This window comes from Paramisgurnus dabryanus, chromosome 14 (assembly GCF_030506205.2).
Source record: "Paramisgurnus dabryanus chromosome 14, PD_genome_1.1, whole genome shotgun sequence".
In the NCBI taxonomy this organism is placed as follows: domain Eukaryota; kingdom Metazoa; phylum Chordata; class Actinopteri; order Cypriniformes; family Cobitidae; genus Paramisgurnus; species Paramisgurnus dabryanus.
In genome coordinates this window covers 32936092-32957495 of record NC_133350.1, presented here as the reverse complement: position 1 = coordinate 32957495, position 21404 = coordinate 32936092, and the positions used below count along the sequence as shown (strand labels likewise).

Below are 21404 nucleotides of genomic sequence, written 5' to 3'. Positions count from 1 at the left end.
ATTCCATGGTGTAAATGGCTAGCACTCTGGACTTTGAATCCATTTATCTGTGTTCAAGTCTCAGTGGAACCTTAGTTGTTGACAAAAGCCTGGACTGAACTGGAGAAGGTCATTTTGAGAAAAGTTAAATATCCACTTCATCAAATAATAATTCTCACTCCATGAACCCATGTGTCACCCAGTAGATGGTTTCATGATGTCATGTTTAGCACTCCACACTTTAACTTTTAACAGTAGCTCTGCTGGTGCATTGGTTGGAAATTTACAATTTTGGGTCAGGCAGAGTGTCATTGCTGTGTGGTTCCATTGTGTAATGGTTAGCACTCTGCACTTTATGTCCAGCGATCTGAGTTCAAGTCTCGGTGGAACCTTAGTTGTTGACAAAAGCCTGTACAGAACTGTTTGTGGAACTGGAAGATCATTTTGAGAAAAGTTAAATATCCACTACATCAAATAATTCTCACTCCATGAACCCATGTGTCACCCAGTAGATGGCTTCAATTTGGTTTTATGGTGTCATGTTTAGCAATCCACATTTTAACTTTTAACAGTAGCTCGGATGGTGCATTGGTTGGAAATTTACAAATTTGGGTCCAGCAGGGTTTTGTTGCCATGTGGTTCCATGGTGTAATGGTTTGCACTCTGGGCTTTGAATCCAGTGATCCGAGTTCAAATCTCGGTGGAACCTTAGTTGTTGACAAAAGCCTGTACAGAACTGTTTGTGGAACTGGAGAAGATAATTTTGAGAAAAGTTAAATATCCACTTCATCAAATAATTCTCACTCCATGAACCCATGTGTCACCCAGTAGATGGCTTCAATTTGGTTTTATGGTGTCATGTTTAGCAATCCACATTTTAACTTTTAACAGTAGCTCGGATGGTGCATTGGTTGGAAATTTACAAATTTGGGTCAGGCAGAGCTTTGTTGCCTTTTGGTTCCATGGTGTAATGGTTAGCACTCTGGACTTTGAATCCAGTGATCCGAGTTCAAGTCTCGGTGGAACCTTAGTTGTTGACAAGAGCCTGTACAGAGCTTTTTGTGGAACTGGAGAAGATAATTTTGAGAAAAGTTAAATATCCACTTCATCAAATAATTCTCACTCCATGAACCCATGTGTCACCCAGTAGATGGCTTCAATTTGGTTTTATGGTGTCATGTTTAGCAATCCACAATTTAACTTTTAACAGTAGCTCGGATGGTGCATTGGTTGGAAATTTACAAATTTGGGTCAGGCAGAGCTTTGTTGCCTTTTGGTTCCATGGTGTAATGGTTAGCACTCTGGACTTTGAATCCAGTGATCCGAGTTCAAGTCTCGGTGGAACCTTAGTTGTTGACAAGAGCCTGTACAGAGCTTTTTGTGGAAATGGAGAAGATCATTTTGAGAAAAGTTAAAGATCCTCTTCATCAAATAATTCTCACTCCATGAACCCATGTGTCACCCAGTAGATGGCTTCAATTTGGTTTTATGGTGTCATGTTTAGCAATCCACAATTTAACTTTTAACAGTAGCTCGGATGGTGCATTAGTTGGAAATTTACAAATTTGGGTCAGGCAGAGCTTTGTTGCCGTTTGGTTCCATGGTGTAATGGTTAGCACTCTGGACTTTGAATCCAGTGATCCGAGTTCAAATCTCGGTGGAACCTTAGTTGTTGACAAAAGCCTGTACAGAACTGTTTGTGGAACTGGAGAAGATAATTTTGAGAAAAGTTAAATATCCACTTCATCAAATAATTCTCACTCCATGAACCCATGTGTCACCCAGTAGATGGCTTCAATTTGGTTTTATGGTGTCATGTTTAGCAATCCACAATTTAACTTTTAACAGTAGCTCGGATGGTGCATTGGTTGGAAATTTACAAATTTGGGTCCAGCAGGGTTTTATTGCCGTCTGGTTCCATGGTGTAACGGTTAGCAATCTGGACTTTGAATCCAGTGAACCGAGTTCAAGTCTCGGTGGAACCTTAGTTGTTGACAAAAGCCTGTACAGAACTGTTTGTGGAACTGGAGAAGATGATTTTGAGAAAAGTTAAATATCCACTTCATCAAATAATTCTCACTCCATGAACCCACGTGTCACCCAGTAGATGGCTTCAATTTGGTTTTATGGTGTCATGTTTAGCAATCCACAATTTAACTTTTAACAGTAGCTCGGATGGTGCATTGGTTGGAAATTTACAAATTTGGGTCAGGCAGAGCTTTGTTGCTGTTTGGTTCCATGGTGTAATGGTTAGCACTCTGGACTTTGAATCCAGTGATCCGAGTTCAAGTCTCGGTGGAACCTTAGTTGTTGACAAAAGCCTGTACAGAACTGTTTGTGGAACTGGAGAAGATAATTTTGAGAAAAGTTAAATATCCACTTCATCAAATAATTCTCACTCCATGAACCCATGTGTCACCCAGTAGATGGTTTCATGATGTCATGTTTAGCACTCCACACTTTAACTTTTAACAGTAGCTCTGATGGTGCATTGGTTGGAAATTTACAATTTTGGGTCAGGCAGAGTGTCATTGCTGTGTGGTTCCATTGTGTAATGGTTAGCACTCTGCACTTTATGTCCAGCGATCTGAGTTCAAGTCTCGGTGGAACCTTAGTTGTTGACAAAAGCCTGTACAGAACTGTTTGTGGAACTGGAGAAGATAATTTTGAGAAAAGTTAAATATCCACTTCATCAAATAATTCTCACTCCATGAACCCATGTGTCACCCAGTAGATGGCTTCAATTTGGTTTTATGGTGTCATGTTTAGCAATCCACAATTTAACTTTTAACAGTAGCTCGGATGGTGCATTGGTTGGAAATTTACAAATTTGGGTCCAGCAGGGTTTTATTGCCGTCTGGTTCCATGGTGTAATGGTTAGCAATCTGGACTTTGAATCCAGTGATCCGAGTTCAAGTCTCGGTGGAATCTTAGTTGTTGACAAGAGCCTGTACAGAGCTTTTTGTGGAACTGGAGAAGATCATTTTGAGAAAAGTTAAAGATCCTCTTCATCAAATAATTCTCACTCCATGAACCCATGTGTCACCCAGTAGATGGCTTCAATTTGGTTTTATGGTGTCATGTTTAGCAATCCACAATTTAACTTTTAACAGTAGCTCGGATGGTGCATTGGTTGGAAATTTACAAATTTGGGTCAGGCAGAGCTTTGTTGCCGTTTGGTTCCATGGTGTAATGGTTAGCACTCTGGACTTTGAATCCAGTGATCCGAGTTCAAATCTCGGTGGAACCTTAGTTGTTGACAAAAGCCTGTACAGAACTGTTTGTGGAACTGGAGAAGATAATTTTGAGAAAAGTTAAATATCCACTTCATCAAATAATTCTCACTCCATGAACCCATGTGTCACCCAGTAGATGGCTTCAATTTGGTTTTATGGTGTCATGTTTAGCAATCCACAATTTAACTTTTAACAGTAGCTCGGATGGTGCATTGGTTGGAAATTTACAAATTTGGGTCCAGCAGGGTTTTATTGCCGTCTGGTTCCATGGTGTAATGGTTAGCAATCTGGACTTTGAATCCAGTGAACCGAGTTCAAGTCTCGGTGGAACCTTAGTTGTTGACAAAAGCCTGTACAGAACTGTTTGTGGAACTGGAGAAGATGATTTTGAGAAAAGTTAAATATCCACTTCATCAAATAATTCTCACTCCATGAACCCACGTGTCACCCAGTAGATGGCTTCAATTTGGTTTTATGGTGTCATGTTTAGCAATCCACAATTTAACTTTTAACAGTAGCTCGGATGGTGCATTGGTTGGAAATTTACAAATTTGGGTCAGGCAGAGCTTTGTTGCTGTTTGGTTCCATGGTGTAATGGTTAGCACTCTGGACTTTGAATCCAGTGATCCGAGTTCAAGTCTCGGTGGAACCTTAGTTGTTGACAAAAGCCTGTACAGAACTGTTTGTGGAACTGGAGAAGATAATTTTGAGAAAAGTTAAATATCCACTTCATCAAATAATTCTCACTCCATGAACCCATGTGTCACCCAGTAGATGGTTTCATGATGTCATGTTTAGCACTCCACACTTTAACTTTTAACAGTAGCTCTGATGGTGCATTGGTTGGAAATTTACAATTTTGGGTCAGGCAGAGTGTCATTGCTGTGTGGTTCCATTGTGTAATGGTTAGCACTCTGCACTTTATGTCCAGCGATCTGAGTTCAAGTCTCGGTGGAACCTTAGTTGTTGACAAAAGCCTGTACAGAACTGTTTGTGGAACTGGAAGATCATTTTGAGAAAAGTTAAATATCCACTACATCAAATAATTCTCACTCCATGAACCCATGTGTCACACAGTAGATGGCTTCAATTTGGTTTTATGGTGTCATGTTTAGCAATCCACACTTTAACTCTTTACAGTAGACCTGATGGTGCATTGGTTGGAAATTTACAAATTTGGGTCCAGCAGGGTTTTGTTGCCATGTGGTTCCATGGTGTAATGGTTTGCACTCTGGGCTTTGAATCCAGTGATCCGAGTTCAAATCTCGGTGGAACCTTAGTTGTTGACAAAAGCCTGTACAAAACTGTTTGTGGAACTGGAGAAGATAATTTTGAGAAAAGTTAAATATCCACTTCATCAAATAATTCTCACTCCATGAACCCATGTGTCACCCAGTAGATGGCTTCAATTTGGTTTTATGGTGTCATGTTTAGCAATCCACAATTTAACTTTTAACAGTAGCTCGGATGGTGCATTGGTTGGAAATTTACAAATTTGGGTCAGGCAGAGCTTTGTTGCCTTTTGGTTCCATGGTGTAATGGTTAGCACTCTGGACTTTGAATCCAGTGATCCGAGTTCACGTCTCGGTGGAACCTTAGTTGTTGACAAGAGCCTGTACAGAGCTTTTTGTGGAACTGGAGAAGATAATTTTGAGAAAAGTTAAATATCCACTTCATCAAATAATTCTCACTCCATGAACCCATGTGTCACCCAGTAAATGGCTTCAATTTGGTTTTATGGTGTCATGTGTAGCAATCCACAATTTAACTTTTAACAGTAGCTCGGATGGTGCATTGGTTGGAAATTTACAAATTTGGGTCAGGCAGAGCTTTGTTGCCTTTTGGTTCCATGGTGTAATGGTTAGCACTCTGGACTTTGAATCCAGTGATCCGAGTTCAAGTCTCGGTGGAACCTTAGTTGTTGACAAGAGCCTGTACAGAGCTTTTTGTGGAACTGGAGAAGATCATTTTGAGAAAAGTTAAAGATCCTCTTCATCAAATAATTCTCACTCCATGAACCCATGTGTCACCCAGTAGATGGCTTCAATTTGGTTTTATGGTGTCATGTTTAGCAATCCACAATTTAACTTTTAACAGTAGCTCGGATGGTGCATTGGTTGGAAATTTACAAATTTGGGTCAGGCAGAGCTTTGTTGCCGTTTGGTTCCATGGTGTAATGGTTAGCACTCTGGACTTTGAATCCAGTGATCCGAGTTCAAATCTCGGTGGAACCTTAGTTGTTGACAAAAGCCTGTACAGAACTGTTTGTGGAACTGGAGAAGATAATTTTGAGAAAAGTTAAATATCCACTTCATCAAATAATTCTCACTCCATGAACCCATGTGTCACCCAGTAGATGGCTTCAATTTGGTTTTATGGTGTCATGTTTAGCAATCCATAATTTAACTTTTAACAGTAGCTCGGATGGTGCATTGGTTGGAAATTTACAAATTTGGGTCCAGCAGGGTTTTATTGCCGTCTGGTTCCATGGTGTAATGGTTAGCAATCTGGACTTTGAATCCAGTGAACCGAGTTCAAGTCTCGGTGGAACCTTAGTTGTTGACAAAAGCCTGTACAGAACTGTTTGTGGAACTGGAGAAGATGATTTTGAGAAAAGTTAAATATCCACTTCATCAAATAATTCTCACTCCATGAACCCATGTGTCACCCAGTAGATGGCTTCAATTTGGTTTTATGGTGTCATGTTTAGCAATCCACAATTTAACTTTTAACAGTAGCTCGGATGGTGCATTGGTTGGAAATTTACAATTTTGGATTCAGCAGGGTTTTGTTGCCGTCTGGTTCCATGGTGTAATGGTTAGCACTCTGGACTTTGAATCCAGTGATCCGAGTTCAAGTCTCGGTGGAACCTTAGTTGTTGACAAAAGCCTGTACAGAACTGTTTGTGGAACTGGAGAAGATAGTTTTGAGAAAAGTTAAATATCCACTTCATCAAATAATTCTCAGTCCATGAACCCATGTGTCGCCCAGTAGATGGCTTCAATTTGGTTTTATGGTGTCATGTTTAGCAATCCACAATTTAACTTTTAACAGTAGCTCGGATGGTGCATTGGTTGGAAATTTACAAATTTGGGTCAGGCAGAGCTTTGTTGCCGTTTGGTTCCATGGTGTAATGGTTAGCACTCTGGACTTTGAATCCAGTGATCCGAGTTCAAGTCTCGGTGGAACCTTAGTTGTTGACAAAAGCCTGTACAGAACTGTTTGTGGAACTGGAGAAGATAATTTTGAGAAAAGTTAAATATCCACTTCATCAAATAATTCTCACTCCATGAACCCATGTGTCACCCAGTAGATGGCTTCAATTTGGTTTTATGGTGTCATGTTTAGCAATCCACAATTTAACTTTTAACAGTAGCTCGGATGGTGCATTGGTTGGAAATTTACAATTTTGGATCCAGCAGGGTTTTGTTGCCGTCTGGTTCCATGGTGTAATGGTTAGCACTCTGGACTTTGAATCCAGTGATCCGAGATCAAGTCTCGGTGGAACCTTAGTTGTTGACAAGAGCCTGTACAGAGCTTTTTGTGGAACTGGAGAAGATCATTTTGAGAAAAGTTAAAGATCCTCTTCTTTAAATAATTCTCACTCCATGAACCCATGTGTCACCCAGTAGATGGCTTCAATTTGGTTTTATGGTGTCATGTTTAGCAATCCACAATTTAACTTTTAACAGTAGCTCGGATGGTGCATTGGTTGGAAATTTACAATTTTGGATTCAGCAGGGTTTTGTTGCCGTCTGGTTCCATGGTGTAATGGTTAGCACTCTGGACTTTGAATCCAGTGATCCGAGTTCAAGTCTCGGTGGAACCTTAGTTGTTGACAAAAGCCTGTACAGAACTGTTTGTGGAACTGGAGAAGATAGTTTTGAGAAAAGTTAAATATCCACTTCATCAAATAATTCTCACTCCATGAACCCATGTGTCGCCCAGTAGATGGCTTCAATTTGGTTTTATGGTGTCATGTTTAGCAATCCACAATTTAACTTTTAACAGTAGCTCGGATGGTGCATTGGTTGGAAATTTACAAATTTGGGTCAGGCAGAGCTTTGTTGCTGTTTGGTTCCATGGTGTAATGGTTAGCACTCTGGACTTTGAATCCAGTGATCCGAGTTCAAGTCTCGGTGGAACCTTAGTTGTTGACAAAAGCCTGTACAGAACTGTTTGTGGAACTGGAGAAGATAATTTTGAGAAAAGTTAAATATCCACTTCATCAAATAATTCTCACTCCATGAACCCATGTGTCACCCAGTAGATGGCTTCAATTTGGTTTTATGGTGTCATGTTTAGCAATCCACAATTTAACTTTAAACAGTAGCTCGGATGGTGCATTGGTTGGAAATTTACAAATTTGGGTCCAGCAGGGTTTTATTGCCGTCTGGTTCCATGGTGTAATGGTTAGCAATCTGGACTTTGAATCCAGTGAACCGAGTTCAAGTCTCGGTGGAACCTTAGTTGTTGACAAAAGCCTGTACAGAACTGTTTGTGGAACTGGAGAAGATGATTTTGAGAAAAGTTAAATATCCACTTCATCAAATAATTCTCACTCCATGAACCCACGTGTCACCCAGTAGATGGCTTCAATTGGGTTTTATGGTGTCATGTTTAGCAATCCACAATTTAACTTTTAACAGTAGCTCTGATAGTGTATTGGTTGGAAATTTACAATTTTGGGTCAGGCAGAGCTTTGTTGCCGTTTGGTTCCATGGTGTAAATGGCTAGCACTCTGGACTTTGAATCCATTTATCTGTGTTCAAGTCTCAGTGGAACCTTAGTTGTTGACAAAAGCCTGGACTGAACTGGAGAAGGTCATTTTGAGAAAAGTTAAATATCCACTTCATCAAATAATAATTCTCACTCCATGAACCCATGTGTCACCCAGTAGATGGTTTCATGATGTCATGTTTAGCACTCCACACTTTAACTTTTAACAGTAGCTCTGATGGTGCATTGGTTGGAAATTTACAATTTTGGGTCAGGCAGAGTGTCATTGCTGTGTGGTTCCATTGTGTAATGGTTAGCACTCTGCACTTTATGTCCAGCGATCTGAGTTCAAGTCTCGGTGGAACCTTAGTTGTTGACAAAAGCCTGTACAGAACTGTTTGTGGAACTGGAAGATCATTTTGAGAAAAGTTAAATATCCACTACATCAAATAATTCTCACTCCATGAACCCATGTGTCACCCAGTAGATGGCTTCAATTTGGTTTTATGGTGTCATGTTTAGCAATCCACACTTTAACTTTTTACAGTAGACCTGATGGTGCATTGGTTGGAAATTTACAAATTTGGGTCCAGCAGGGTTTTGTTGCCATGTGGTTCCATGGTGTAATGGTTTGCACTCTGGGCTTTGAATCCAGTGATCCGAGTTCAAATCTCGGTGGAACCTTAGTTGTTGACAAAAGCCTGTACAGAACTGTTTGTGGAACTGGAGAAGATGATTTTGAGAAAAGTTAAATATCCACTTCATCAAATAATTCTCACTCCATGAACCCACGTGTCACCCAGTAGATGGCTTCAATTTGGTTTTATGGTGTCATGTTTAGCAATCCACAATTTAACTTTTAACAGTAGCTCGGATGGTGCATTGGTTGGAAATTTACAAATTTGGGTCAGGCAGAGCTTTGTTGCTGTTTGGTTCCATGGTGTAATGGTTAGCACTCTGGACTTTGAATCCAGTGATCCGAGTTCAAGTCTCGGTGGAACCTTAGTTGTTGACAAAAGCCTGTACAGAACTGTTTGTGGAACTGGAGAAGATAATTTTGAGAAAAGTTAAATATCCACTTCATCAAATAATTCTCACTCCATGAACCCATGTGTCACCCAGTAGATGGTTTCATGATGTCATGTTTAGCACTCCACACTTTAACTTTTAACAGTAGCTCTGATGGTGCATTGGTTGGAAATTTACAATTTTGGGTCAGGCAGAGTGTCATTGCTGTGTGGTTCCATTGTGTAATGGTTAGCACTCTGCACTTTATGTCCAGCGATCTGAGTTCAAGTCTCGCTGGAACCTTAGTTGTTGACAAAAGCCTGTACAGAACTGTTTGTGGAACTGGAAGATCATTTTGAGAAAAGTTAAATATCCACTACATCAAATAATTCTCACTCCATGAACCCATGTGTCACACAGTAGATGGCTTCAATTTGGTTTTATGGTGTCATGTTTAGCAATCCACACTTTAACTCTTTACAGTAGACCTGATGGTGCATTGGTTGGAAATTTACAAATTTGGGTCCAGCAGGGTTTTGTTGCCATGTGGTTCCATGGTGTAATGGTTTGCACTCTGGGCTTTGAATCCAGTGATCCGAGTTCAAATCTCGGTGGAACCTTAGTTGTTGACAAAAGCCTGTACAAAACTGTTTGTGGAACTGGAGAAGATAATTTTGAGAAAAGTTAAATATCCACTTCATCAAATAATTCTCACTCCATGAACCCATGTGTCACCCAGTAGATGGCTTCAATTTGGTTTTATGGTGTCATGTTTAGCAATCCACAATTTAACTTTTAACAGTAGCTCGGATGGTGCATTGGTTGGAAATTTACAAACTTGGGTCAGGCAGAGCTTTGTTGCCTTTTGGTTCCATGGTGTAATGGTTAGCACTCTGGACTTTGAATCCAGTGATCCGAGTTCACGTCTCGGTGGAACCTTAGTTGTTGACAAGAGCCTGTACAGAGCTTTTTGTGGAACTGGAGAAGATAATTTTGAGAAAAGTTAAATATCCACTTCATCAAATAATTCTCACTCCATGAACCCATGTGTCACCCAGTAGATGGCTTCAATTTGGTTTTATGGTGTCATGTGTAGCAATCCACAATTTAACTTTTAACAGTAGCTCGGATGGTGCATTGGTTGGAAATTTACAAATTTGGGTCAGGCAGAGCTTTGTTGCCTTTTGGTTCCATGGTGTAATGGTTAGCACTCTGGACTTTGAATCCAGTGATCCGAGTTCAAGTCTCGGTGGAACCTTAGTTGTTGACAAGAGCCTGTACAGAGCTTTTTGTGGAACTGGAGAAGATCATTTTGAGAAAAGTTAAAGATCCTCTTCATCAAATAATTCTCACTCCATGAACCCATGTGTCACCCAGTAGATGGCTTCAATTTGGTTTTATGGTGTCATGTTTAGCAATCCACAATTTAACTTTTAACAGTAGCTCGGATGGTGCATTGGTTGGAAATTTACAAATTTGGGTCAGGCAGAGCTTTGTTGCCGTTTGGTTCCATGGTGTAATGGTTAGCACTCTGGACTTTGAATCCAGTGATCCGAGTTCAAATCTCGGTGGAACCTTAGTTGTTGACAAAAGCCTGTACAGAACTGTTTGTGGAACTGGAGAAGATAATTTTGAGAAAAGTTAAATATCCACTTCATCAAATAATTCTCACTCCATGAACCCATGTGTCACCCAGTAGATGGCTTCAATTTGGTTTTATGGTGTCATGTTTAGCAATCCATAATTTAACTTTTAACAGTAGCTCGGATGGTGCATTGGTTGGAAATTTACAAATTTGGGTCCAGCAGGGTTTTATTGCCGTCTGGTTCCATGGTGTAATGGTTAGCAATCTGGACTTTGAATCCAGTGAACCGAGTTCAAGTCTCGGTGGGACCTTAGTTGTTGACAAAAGCCTGTACAGAACTGTTTGTGGAACTGGAGAAGATGATTTTGAGAAAAGTTAAATATCCACTTCATCAAATAATTCTCACTCCATGAACCCATGTGTCACCCAGTAGATGGCTTCAATTTGGTTTTATGGTGTCATGTTTAGCAATCCACAATTTAACTTTTAACAGTAGCTCGGATGGTGCATTGGTTGGAAATTTACAGTTTTGGATTCAGCAGGGTTTTGTTGCCGTCTGGTTCCATGGTGTAATGGTTAGCACTCTGGACTTTGAATCCAGTGATCCGAGTTCAAGTCTCGGTGGAACCTTAGTTGTTGACAAAAGCCTGTACAGAACTGTTTGTGGAACTGGAGAAGATAGTTTTGAGAAAAGTTAAATATCCACTTCATCAAATAATTCTCACTCCATGAACCCATGTGTCGCCCAGTAGATGGCTTCAATTTGGTTTTATGGTGTCATGTTTAGCAATCCACAATTTAACTTTTAACAGTAGCTCGGATGGTGCATTGGTTGGAAATTTACAAATTTGGGTCAGGCAGAGCTTTGTTGCCGTTTGGTTCCATGGTGTAATGGTTAGCACTCTGGACTTTGAATCCAGTGATCCGAGTTCAAGTCTCGGTGGAACCTTAGTTGTTGACAAAAGCCTGTACAGAACTGTTTGTGGAACTGGAGAAGATAATTTTGAGAAAAGTTAAATATCCACTTCATCAAATAATTCTCACTCCATGAACCCATGTGTCACCCAGTAGATGGCTTCAATTTGGTTTTATGATGTCATGTTTAGCAATCCACAATTTAACTTTTAACAGTAGCTCGGATGTTGCATTGGTTGGAAATTTACAATTTTGGATCCAGCAGGGTTTTGTTGCCGTCTGGTTCCATGGTGTAATGGTTAGCACTCTGGACTTTGAATCCAGTGATCCGAGATCAAGTCTCGGTGGAACCTTAGTTGTTGACAAGAGCCTGTACAGAGCTTTTTGTGGAACTGGAGAAGATCATTTTGAGAAAAGTTAAAGATCCTCTTCTTTAAATAATTCTCACTCCATGAACCCATGGGTCACCCAGTAGATGGCTTCAATTGGGTTTTATGGTGTCATGATTTTCACTACACACATACATTTTTTTAACAGTAGCTCTGATAGTGTATTGGTTGGAAATTTACAATTTTGGGTCAGGCAGAGCTTTGTTGCCGTTTGGTTCCATGGTGTAAATGGCTAGCACTCTGGACTTTGAATCCATTTATCTGTGTTCAAGTCTCAGTGGAACCTTAGTTGTTGACAAAAGCCTGGACTGAACTGGAGAAGGTCATTTTGAGAAAAGTTAAATATCCACTTCATCAAATAGTAATTCTCACTCCATGAACCCATGTGTCACCCAGTAGATGGTTTCATGATGTCATGTTTAGCACTCCACACTTTAACTTTTAACAGTAGCTCTGATGGTGCATTGGTTGGAAATTTACAATTTTCGGTCAGGCAGAGTGTCATTGCTGTGTGGTTCCATTGTGTAATGGTTAGCACTCTGCACTTTATGTCCAGCGATCTGAGTTCAAGTCTCGGTGGAACCTTAGTTGTTGACAAAAGCCTCTACAGAACTGTTTGTGGAACTGGAAGATCATTTTGAGAAAAGTTAAATATCCACTACATCAAATAATTCTCACTCCATGAACCCATGTGTCACCCAGTAGATGGCTTCAATTTGGTTTTATGGTGTCATGTTTAGCAATCCACACTTTAACTTTTTACAGTAGACCTGATGGTGCATTGGTTGGAAATTTACAAATTTGGGTCCAGCAGGGTTTTGTTGCCATGTGGTTCCATGGTGTAATGGTTTGCACTCTGGGCTTTGAATCCAGTGATCCGAGTTCAAATCTCGGTGGAACCTTAGTTGTTGACAAAAGCCTGGACTGAACTGGAGAAGGTCATTTTGAGAAAAGTTAAATATCCACTTCATCAAATAGTAATTCTCACTCCATGAACCCATGTGTCACCCAGTAGATGGTTTCATGATGTCATGTTTAGCACTCCACACTTTAACTTTTAACAGTAGCTCTGATGGTGCATTGGTTGGAAATTTACAATTTTCGGTCAGGCAGAGTGTCATTGCTGTGTGGTTCCATTGTGTAATGGTTAGCACTCTGCACTTTATGTCCAGCGATCTGAGTTCAAGTCTCGGTGGAACCTTAGTTGTTGACAAAAGCCTCTACAGAACTGTTTGTGGAACTGGAGAAGATGATTTTGAGAAAAGTTAAATATCCACTTCATCAAATAATTCTCACTCCATGAACCCACGTGTCACCCAGTAGATGGCTTCAATTTGGTTTTATGGTGTCATGTTTAGCAATCCACAATTTAACTTTTAACAGTAGCTCGGATGGTGCATTGGTTGGAAATTTACAATTTTGGGTCAGGCAGAGCTTTGTTGCCGTTTGGTTCCATGGTGTAAATGGCTAGCACTCTGGACTTTGAATCCATTTATCTGTGTTCAAGTCTCAGTGGAACCTTAGTTGTTGACAAAAGCCTGGACTGAACTGGAGAAGGTCATTTTGAGAAAAGTTAAATATCCACTTCATCAAATAATAATTCTCACTCCATGAACCCATGTGTCACCCAGTAGATGGTTTCATGATGTCATGTTTAGCACTCCACACTTTAACTTTTAACAGTAGCTCTGATGGTGCATTGGTTGGAAATTTACAATTTTGGGTCAGGCAGAGTGTCATTGCTGTGTGGTTCCATTGTGTAATGGTTAGCACTCTGCACTTTATGTCCAGCGATCTGAGTTCAAGTCTCGGTGGAACCTTAGTTGTTGACAAAAGCCTGTACAGAACTGTTTGTGGAACTGGAAGATCATTTTGAGAAAAGTTAAATATCCACTACATCAAATAATTCTCACTCCATGAACCCATGTGTCACCCAGTAGATGGCTTCAATTTGGTTTTATGGTGTCATGTTTAGCAATCCACACTTTAACTTTTTACAGTAGACCTGATGGTGCATTGGTTAGAAATTTACAAATTTGGGTCCAGCAGGGTTTTGTTGCCATGTGGTTCCATGGTGTAATGGTTTGCACTCTGGGCTTTGAATCCAGTGATCCGAGTTCAAATCTCGGTGGAACCTTAGTTGTTGACAAAAGCCTGTACAGAACTGTTTGTGGAACTGGAGAAGATAATTTTGAGAAAAGTTAAATATCCACTTCATTAAATAATTCTCACTCCATGAACCCATGGGTCACCCAGTAGATGGCTTCAATTTGGTTTTATGGTGTCATGATTTTCACTACACACATACATTTTTTTAACAGTAGCTCTGATAGTGTATTGGTTGGAAATTTACAATTTTGGGTCAGGCAGAGCTTTGTTGCCGTTTGGTTCCATGGTGTAAATGGCTAGCACTCTGGACTTTGAATCCATTTATCTGTGTTCAAGTCTCAGTGGAACCTTAGTTGTTGACAAAAGCCTGGACTGAACTGGAGAAGGTCATTTTGAGAAAAGTTAAATATCCACTTCATCAAATAATAATTCTCACTCCATGAACCCATGTGTCACCCAGTAGATGGTTTCATGATGTCATGTTTAGCACTCCACACTTTAACTTTTAACAGTAGCTCTGATGGTGCATTGGTTGGAAATTTACAATTTTGGGTCAGGCAGAGTGTCATTGCTGTGTGGTTCCATTGTGTAATGGTTAGCACTCTGCACTTTATGTCCAGCGATCTGAGTTCAAGTCTCGGTGGAACCTTAGTTGTTGACAAAAGCCTGTACAGAACTGTTTGTGGAACTGGAAGATCATTTTGAGAAAAGTTAAATATCCACTACATCAAATAATTCTCACTCCATGAACCCATGTGTCACCCAGTAGATGGCTTCAATTTGGTTTTATGGTGTCATGTTTAGCAATCCACACTTTAACTTTTTACAGTAGACCTGATGGTGCATTGGTTGGAAATTTACAAATTTGGGTCCAGCAGGGTTTTGTTGCCATGTGGTTCCATGGTGTAATGGTTTGCACTCTGGGCTTTGAATCCAGTGATCCGAGTTCAAATCTCGGTGGAACCTTAGTTGTTGACAAAAGCCTGTACAGAACTGTTTGTGGAACTGGAGAAGATAATTTTGAGAAAAGTTAAATATCCACTTCATCAAATAATTCTCACTCCATGAACCCATGTGTCACCCAGTAGATGGCTTCAATTTGGTTTTATGGTGTCATGTTTAGCAATCCACAATTTAACTTTTAACAGTAGCTCGGATGGTGCATTGGTTGGAAATTTACAAATTTGGGTCAGGCAGAGCTTTGTTGCCTTTTGGTTCCATGGTGTAATGGTTAGCACTCTGGACTTTGAATCCAGTGATCCGAGTTCAAGTCTCGGTGGAACCTTAGTTGTTGACAAGAGCCTGTACAGAGCTTTTTGTGGAACTGGAGAAGATAATTTTGAGAAAAGTTAAATATCCACTTCATCAAATAATTCTCACTCCATGAACCCATGTGTCACCCAGTAGATGGCTTCAATTTGGTTTTATGGTGTCATGTTTAGCAATACACAATTTAACTTTTAACAGTAGCTCGGATGGTGCATTGGTTGGAAATTTACAAATTTGGGTCAGGCAGAGCTTTGTTGCCTTTTGGTTCCATGGTGTAATGGTTAGCACTCTGGACTTTGAATCCAGTGATCCGAGTTCAAGTCTCGGTGGAACCTTAGTTGTTGACAAGAGCCTGTACAGAGCTTTTTGTGGAACTGGAGAAGATCATTTTGAGAAAAGTTAAAGATCCTCTTCATCAAATAATTCTCACTCCATGAACCCATGTGTCACCCAGTAGATGGCTTCAATTTGGTTTTATGGTGTCATGTTTAGCAATCCACAATTTAACTTTTAACAGTAGCTCGGATAGTGCATTGGTTGGAAATTTACAAATTTGGGTCAGGCAGAGCTTTGTTGCCGTTTGGTTCCATGATGTAATGGTTAGCACTCTGGACTTTGAATCCAGTGATCCGAGTTCAAATCTCGGTGGAACCTTAGTTGTTGACAAAAGCCTGTACAGAACTGTTTGTGGAACTGGAGAAGATAATTTTGAGAAAAGTTAAATATCCACTTCATCAAATAATTCTCACTTCATGAACCCATGTGTCACCCAGTAGATGGCTTCAATTTGGTTTTATGGTGTCATGTTTAGCAATCCACAATTTAACTTTTAACAGTAGCTCGGATGGTGCATTGGTTGGAAATTTACAAATTTGGGTCCAGCAGGGTTTTATTGCCGTCTGCTTCCATGGTGTAATGGTTAGCAATCTGGACTTTGAATCCAGTGAACTGTGTTCAAATCTCGGTGGAACCTTAGTTGTTGACAAAAGCCTGTACAGAACTGTTTGTGGAACTGGAGAAGATAATTTTGAGAAAAGTTAAATATCCACTTCATCAAATAATTCTCACTCCATGAACCCATGTGTCACCCAGTAGATGGCTTCAATTTGGTTTTATGGTGTCATGTTTAGCAATCCACAATTTAACTTTTAACAGTAGCTCGGATGGTGCATTGGTTGGAAATTTACAAATTTGGGTCAGGCAGAGCTTTGTTGCCTTTTGGTTCCATGGTGTAATGGTTAGCACTCTGGACTTTGAATCCAGTGATCCGAGTTCAAGTCTCGGTGGAACCTTAGTTGTTGACAAGAGCCTGTACAGAGCTTTTTGTGGAACTGGAGAAGATAATTTTGAGAAAAGTTAAATATCCACTTCATCAAATAATTCTCACTCCATGAACCCATGTGTCACCCAGTAGATGGCTTCAATTTGGTTTTATGGTGTCATGTTTAGCAATACACAATTTAACTTTTAACAGTAGCTCGGATGGTGCATTGGTTGGAAATTTACAAATTTGGGTCAGGCAGAGCTTTGTTGCCTTTTGGTTCCATGGTGTAATGGTTAGCACTCTGGACTTTGAATCCAGTGATCCGAGTTCAAGTCTCGGTGGAACCTTAGTTGTTGACAAGAGCCTGTACAGAGCTTTTTGTGGAACTGGAGAAGATCATTTTGAGAAAAGTTAAAGATCCTCTTCATCAAATAATTCTCACTCCATGAACCCATGTGTCACCCAGTAGATGGCTTCAATTTGGTTTTATGGTGTCATGTTTAGCAATCCACAATTTAACTTTTAACAGTAGCTCGGATAGTGCATTGGTTGGAAATTTACAAATTTGGGTCAGGCAGAGCTTTGTTGCCGTTTGGTTCCATGATGTAATGGTTAGCACTCTGGACTTTGAATCCAGTGATCCGAGTTCAAATCTCGGTGGAACCTTAGTTGTTGACAAAAGCCTGTACAGAACTGTTTGTGGAACTGGAGAAGATAATTTTGAGAAAAGTTAAATATCCACTTCATCAAATAATTCTCACTTCATGAACCCATGTGTCACCCAGTAGATGGCTTCAATTTGGTTTTATGGTGTCATGTTTAGCAATCCACAATTTAACTTTTAACAGTAGCTCGGATGGTGCATTGGTTGGAAATTTACAAATTTGGGTCCAGCAGGGTTTTATTGCCGTCTGCTTCCATGGTGTAATGGTTAGCAATCTGGACTTTGAATCCAGTGAACTGTGTTCAAGTCTCGGTGGAACCTTAGTTGTTGACAAAAGCCTGTACAGAACTGTTTGTGGAACTGGAGAAGATGATTTTGAGAAAAGTTAAATATCCACTTCATCAAATAATTCTCACTCCATGAACCCACGTGTCACCCAGTAGATGGCTTCAATTTGGTTTTATGGTGTCATGTTTAGCAATCCACAATTTAACTTTTAACAGTAGCTCGGATGGTGCATTGGTTGGAAATTTACAAATTTGGGTCAGGCAGAGCTTTGTTGCTGTTTGGTTCCATGGTGTAATGGTTAGCACTCTGGACTTTGAATCCAGTGATCCGAGTTCAAGTCTCGGTGGAACCTTAGTTGTTGACAAAAGCCTGTACAGAACTGTTTGTGGAACTGGAGAAGATAATTTTGAGAAAAGTTAAATATCCACTTCATCAAATAATTCTCACTCCATGAACCCATGGGTCACCCAGTAGATGGCTTCAATTTGGTTTTATGGTGTCATGATTTTCACTACACACATAAATTTTTTTAACAGTAGCTCTGATAGTGTATTGGTTGGAAATTTACAATTTTGGGTCAGGCAGAGCTTTTTTGCCGTTTGGTTCCATGGTGTAAATGGCTAGCACTCTGGACTTTGAATCCATTTATCTGTGTTCAAGTCTCAGTGGAACCTTAGTTGTTGACAAAAGCCTGGACTGAACTGGAGAAGGTCATTTTGAGAAAAGTTAAATATCCACTTCATCAAATAATAATTCTCACTCCATGAACCCATGTGTCACCCAGTAGATGGTTTCATGATGTCATGTTTAGCACTCCACACTTTAACTTTTAACAGTAGCTCTGATGGTGCATTGGTTGGAAATTTACAATTTTGGGTCAGGCAGAGTGTCATTGCTGTGTGGTTCCATTGTGTAATGGTTAGCACTCTGCACTTTATGTCCAGCGATCTGAGTTCAAGTCTCGGTGGAACCTTAGTTGTTGACAAAAGCCTGTACAGAACTGTTTGTGGAACTGGAAGATCATTTTGAGAAAAGTTAAATATCCACTACATCAAATAATTCTCACTCCATGAACCCATGTGTTACCCAGTAGATGGCTTCAATTTGGTTTTATGGTGTCATGTTTAGCAATCCACACTTTAACTCTTTACAGTAGACCTGATGGTGCATTGGTTGGAAATTTACAAATTTGGGTCCAGCAGGGTTTTGTTGCCATGTGGTTCCATGGTGTAATGGTTTGCACTCTGGGCTTTGAATCCAGTGATCCGAGTTCAAATCTCGGTGGAACCTTAGTTGTTGACAAAAGCCTGTACAGAACTGTTTGTGGAACTGGAGAAGATAATTTTGAGAAAAGTTAAATATCCACTTCATCAAATAATTCTCACTCCATGAACCCATGTGTCACCCAGTAGATGGCTTCAATTTGGTTTTATGGTGTCATGTTTAGCAATCCACAATTTAACTTTTAACAGTAGCTCGGATGGTGCATTGGTTGGAAATTTACAAATTTGGGTCCAGCAGGGTTTTATTGCCGTCTGGTTCCATGGTGTAATGGTTAGCAATCTGGACTTTGAATCCAGTGAACCGAGTTCAAGTCTCGGTGGAACCTTAGTTGTTGACAAAAGCCTGTACAGAACTGTTTGTGGAACTGGAGAAGATGATTTTGAGAAAAGTTAAATATCCACTTCATCAAATAATTCTCACTCCATGAACCCATGTGTCACCCAGTAGATGGCTTCAATTTGGTTTTATGGTGTCATGTTTAGCAATCCACAATTTAACTTTTAACAGTAGCTCGGATGGTGCATTGGTTGGAAATTTACAATTTTGGATTCAGCAGGGTTTTGTTGCCGTCTGGTTCCATGGTGTAATGGTTAGCACTCTGGACTTTGAATCCAGTGATCCGAGTTCAAGTCTCGGTGGAACCTTAGTTGTTGACAAAAGCCTGTACAGAACTGTTTGTGGAACTGGAGAAGATAGTTTTGAGAAAAGTTAAATATCCACTTCATCAAATAATTCTCACTCCATGAACCCATGTGTCGCCCAGTAGATGGCTTCAATTTGGTTTTATGGTGTCATGTTTAGCAATCCACAATTTAACTTTTAACAGTAGCTCGGATGGTGCATTGGTTGGAAATTTACAAATTTGGGTCAGGCAGAGCTTTGTTGCCGTTTGGTTCCATGGTGTAATGGTTAGCACTCTGGACTTTGAATCCAGTGATCCGAGTTCAAGTTTCGGTGGAACCTTAGTTGTTGACAAAAGCCTGTACAGAACTGTTTGTGGAACTGGAGAAGATAGTTTTGAGAAAAGTTAAATATCCACTTCATCAAATAATTCTCACTCCATGAACCCACGTGTCACCCAGTAGATGGCTTCAATTTGGTTTTATGGTGTCATGTTTAGCAATCCACAATTTAACTTTTAACAGTAGCTCGGATGGTGCATTGGTTGGAAATTTACAATTTTGGGTCAGGCAGAGCTTTGTTGCCGTTTGGTTCCATGGTGTAAATGGCTAGCACTCTGGACTTTGAATCCATTTATCTGTGTTCAAGTCTCAGTGGAACCTTAGTTGTTGACAAAAGCCTGGACTGAACTGGAGAAGGTCATTTTGAGAAAAGTTAAATATCCACTTCATCAAATAATAATTCTCACTCCATGAACCCATGTGTCACCCAGTAGATGGTTTCATGATGTCATGTTTAGCACTCCACACTTTAACTTTTAACAGTAGCTCTGATGGTGCATTGGTTGGAAATTTACAATTTTGGGTCAGGCAGAGTGTCATTGCTGTGTGGTTCCATTGTGTAATGGTTAGCACTCTGCACTTTATGTCCAGCGATCTGAGTTCAAGTCTCGGTGGAACCTTAGTTGTTGACAAAAGCCTGTACAGAACTGTTTGTGGAACTGGAAGATCATTTTGAGAAAAGTTAAATATCCACTACATCAAATAATTCTCACTCCATGAACCCATGTGTCACCCAGTAGATGGCTTCAATTTGGTTTTATGGTGTCATGTTTAGCAATCCACACTTTAACTTTTTACAGTAGACCTGATGGTGCATTGGTTGGAAATTTACAAATTTGGGTCCAGCAGGGTTTTGTTGCCATGTGGTTCCATGGTGTAATGGTTTGCACTCTGGGCTTTGAATCCAGTGATCCGAGTTCAAATCTCGGTGGAACCTTAGTTGTTGACAAAAGCCTGTACAGAACTGTTTGTGGAACTGGAGAAGATAATTTTGAGAAAAGTTAAATATCCACTTCATTAAATAATTCTCACTCCATGAACCCATGGGTCACCCAGTAGATGGCTTCAATTTGGTTTTATGGTGTCATGATTTTCACTACACACATACATTTTTTTAACAGTAGCTCTGATAGTGTATTGGTTGGAAATTTACAATTTTGGGTCAGGCAGAGCTTTGTTGCCGTTTGGTTCCATGGTGTAAATGGCTAGCACTCTGGACTTTGAATCCATTTATCTGTGTTCAAGTCTCAGTGGAACCTTAGTTGTTGACAAAAGCCTGGACTGAACTGGAGAAGGTCATTTTGAGAAAAGTTAAATATCCACTTCATCAAATAATAATTCTCACTCCATGAACCCATGTGTCACCCAGTAGATGGTTTCATGATGTCATGTTTAGCACTCCACACTTTAACTTTTAACAGTAGCTCTGATGGTGCATTGGTTGGAAATTTACAATTTTGGGTCAGGCAGAGTGTCATTGCTGTGTGGTTCCATTGTGTAATGGTTAGCACTCTGCACTTTATGTCCAGCGATCTGAGTTCAAGTCTCGGTGGAACCTTAGTTGTTGACAAAAGCCTGTACAGAACTGTTTGTGGAACTGGAAGATCATTTTGAGAAAAGTTAAATATCCACTACATCAAATAATTCTCACTCCATGAACCCATGTGTCACCCAGTAGATGGCTTCAATTTGGTTTTATGGTGTCATGTTTAGCAATCCACACTTTAACTTTT

General features: G+C 40.1%; 28 non-coding genes across 28 annotated transcripts; all 28 read left to right on the top strand.

Annotated features, from left to right (window-relative positions):
* The first annotated feature begins 935 nt into the window (after positions 1-935).
* Positions 936-1007, top strand: trnaq-uug (transfer RNA glutamine (anticodon UUG)). Its single transcript has one exon. It is a non-coding gene; the product is annotated as a tRNA-Gln (tRNA).
* A 247-nt stretch (positions 1008-1254) lies between these two features.
* Positions 1255-1326, top strand: trnaq-uug (transfer RNA glutamine (anticodon UUG)). The gene has a single exon. It is a non-coding gene; the product is annotated as a tRNA-Gln (tRNA).
* Positions 1327-1573: 247 nt separating this feature from the next.
* Positions 1574-1645, top strand: trnaq-uug (transfer RNA glutamine (anticodon UUG)). Its single transcript has one exon. It is a non-coding gene; the product is annotated as a tRNA-Gln (tRNA).
* Positions 1646-2211: 566 nt separating this feature from the next.
* Positions 2212-2283, top strand: trnaq-uug (transfer RNA glutamine (anticodon UUG)). Its single transcript has one exon. It is a non-coding gene; the product is annotated as a tRNA-Gln (tRNA).
* Positions 2284-3157: 874 nt separating this feature from the next.
* trnaq-uug (transfer RNA glutamine (anticodon UUG)) lies at positions 3158-3229 on the top strand. The gene has a single exon. It is a non-coding gene; the product is annotated as a tRNA-Gln (tRNA).
* Positions 3230-3795: 566 nt separating this feature from the next.
* trnaq-uug (transfer RNA glutamine (anticodon UUG)) lies at positions 3796-3867 on the top strand. The gene has a single exon. It is a non-coding gene; the product is annotated as a tRNA-Gln (tRNA).
* A 1191-nt stretch (positions 3868-5058) lies between these two features.
* trnaq-uug (transfer RNA glutamine (anticodon UUG)) lies at positions 5059-5130 on the top strand. The gene has a single exon. It is a non-coding gene; the product is annotated as a tRNA-Gln (tRNA).
* A 247-nt stretch (positions 5131-5377) lies between these two features.
* trnaq-uug (transfer RNA glutamine (anticodon UUG)) lies at positions 5378-5449 on the top strand. Its single transcript has one exon. It is a non-coding gene; the product is annotated as a tRNA-Gln (tRNA).
* A 566-nt stretch (positions 5450-6015) lies between these two features.
* trnaq-uug (transfer RNA glutamine (anticodon UUG)) lies at positions 6016-6087 on the top strand. The gene has a single exon. It is a non-coding gene; the product is annotated as a tRNA-Gln (tRNA).
* A 247-nt stretch (positions 6088-6334) lies between these two features.
* On the top strand, positions 6335-6406 carry trnaq-uug (transfer RNA glutamine (anticodon UUG)). The gene has a single exon. It is a non-coding gene; the product is annotated as a tRNA-Gln (tRNA).
* Positions 6407-6653: 247 nt separating this feature from the next.
* On the top strand, positions 6654-6725 carry trnaq-uug (transfer RNA glutamine (anticodon UUG)). Its single transcript has one exon. It is a non-coding gene; the product is annotated as a tRNA-Gln (tRNA).
* A 247-nt stretch (positions 6726-6972) lies between these two features.
* On the top strand, positions 6973-7044 carry trnaq-uug (transfer RNA glutamine (anticodon UUG)). Its single transcript has one exon. It is a non-coding gene; the product is annotated as a tRNA-Gln (tRNA).
* A 247-nt stretch (positions 7045-7291) lies between these two features.
* Positions 7292-7363, top strand: trnaq-uug (transfer RNA glutamine (anticodon UUG)). Its single transcript has one exon. It is a non-coding gene; the product is annotated as a tRNA-Gln (tRNA).
* A 1502-nt stretch (positions 7364-8865) lies between these two features.
* On the top strand, positions 8866-8937 carry trnaq-uug (transfer RNA glutamine (anticodon UUG)). Its single transcript has one exon. It is a non-coding gene; the product is annotated as a tRNA-Gln (tRNA).
* A 1191-nt stretch (positions 8938-10128) lies between these two features.
* On the top strand, positions 10129-10200 carry trnaq-uug (transfer RNA glutamine (anticodon UUG)). The gene has a single exon. It is a non-coding gene; the product is annotated as a tRNA-Gln (tRNA).
* Positions 10201-10447: 247 nt separating this feature from the next.
* On the top strand, positions 10448-10519 carry trnaq-uug (transfer RNA glutamine (anticodon UUG)). Its single transcript has one exon. It is a non-coding gene; the product is annotated as a tRNA-Gln (tRNA).
* Positions 10520-11085: 566 nt separating this feature from the next.
* trnaq-uug (transfer RNA glutamine (anticodon UUG)) lies at positions 11086-11157 on the top strand. The gene has a single exon. It is a non-coding gene; the product is annotated as a tRNA-Gln (tRNA).
* Positions 11158-11404: 247 nt separating this feature from the next.
* trnaq-uug (transfer RNA glutamine (anticodon UUG)) lies at positions 11405-11476 on the top strand. Its single transcript has one exon. It is a non-coding gene; the product is annotated as a tRNA-Gln (tRNA).
* Positions 11477-11723: 247 nt separating this feature from the next.
* On the top strand, positions 11724-11795 carry trnaq-uug (transfer RNA glutamine (anticodon UUG)). Its single transcript has one exon. It is a non-coding gene; the product is annotated as a tRNA-Gln (tRNA).
* A 3358-nt stretch (positions 11796-15153) lies between these two features.
* trnaq-uug (transfer RNA glutamine (anticodon UUG)) lies at positions 15154-15225 on the top strand. The gene has a single exon. It is a non-coding gene; the product is annotated as a tRNA-Gln (tRNA).
* A 247-nt stretch (positions 15226-15472) lies between these two features.
* Positions 15473-15544, top strand: trnaq-uug (transfer RNA glutamine (anticodon UUG)). Its single transcript has one exon. It is a non-coding gene; the product is annotated as a tRNA-Gln (tRNA).
* A 247-nt stretch (positions 15545-15791) lies between these two features.
* On the top strand, positions 15792-15863 carry trnaq-uug (transfer RNA glutamine (anticodon UUG)). Its single transcript has one exon. It is a non-coding gene; the product is annotated as a tRNA-Gln (tRNA).
* Positions 15864-16429: 566 nt separating this feature from the next.
* Positions 16430-16501, top strand: trnaq-uug (transfer RNA glutamine (anticodon UUG)). Its single transcript has one exon. It is a non-coding gene; the product is annotated as a tRNA-Gln (tRNA).
* Positions 16502-16748: 247 nt separating this feature from the next.
* Positions 16749-16820, top strand: trnaq-uug (transfer RNA glutamine (anticodon UUG)). The gene has a single exon. It is a non-coding gene; the product is annotated as a tRNA-Gln (tRNA).
* A 247-nt stretch (positions 16821-17067) lies between these two features.
* trnaq-uug (transfer RNA glutamine (anticodon UUG)) lies at positions 17068-17139 on the top strand. Its single transcript has one exon. It is a non-coding gene; the product is annotated as a tRNA-Gln (tRNA).
* A 566-nt stretch (positions 17140-17705) lies between these two features.
* On the top strand, positions 17706-17777 carry trnaq-uug (transfer RNA glutamine (anticodon UUG)). The gene has a single exon. It is a non-coding gene; the product is annotated as a tRNA-Gln (tRNA).
* A 1504-nt stretch (positions 17778-19281) lies between these two features.
* On the top strand, positions 19282-19353 carry trnaq-uug (transfer RNA glutamine (anticodon UUG)). The gene has a single exon. It is a non-coding gene; the product is annotated as a tRNA-Gln (tRNA).
* Positions 19354-19600: 247 nt separating this feature from the next.
* On the top strand, positions 19601-19672 carry trnaq-uug (transfer RNA glutamine (anticodon UUG)). Its single transcript has one exon. It is a non-coding gene; the product is annotated as a tRNA-Gln (tRNA).
* Positions 19673-21404: the final 1732 nt, after the last annotated feature.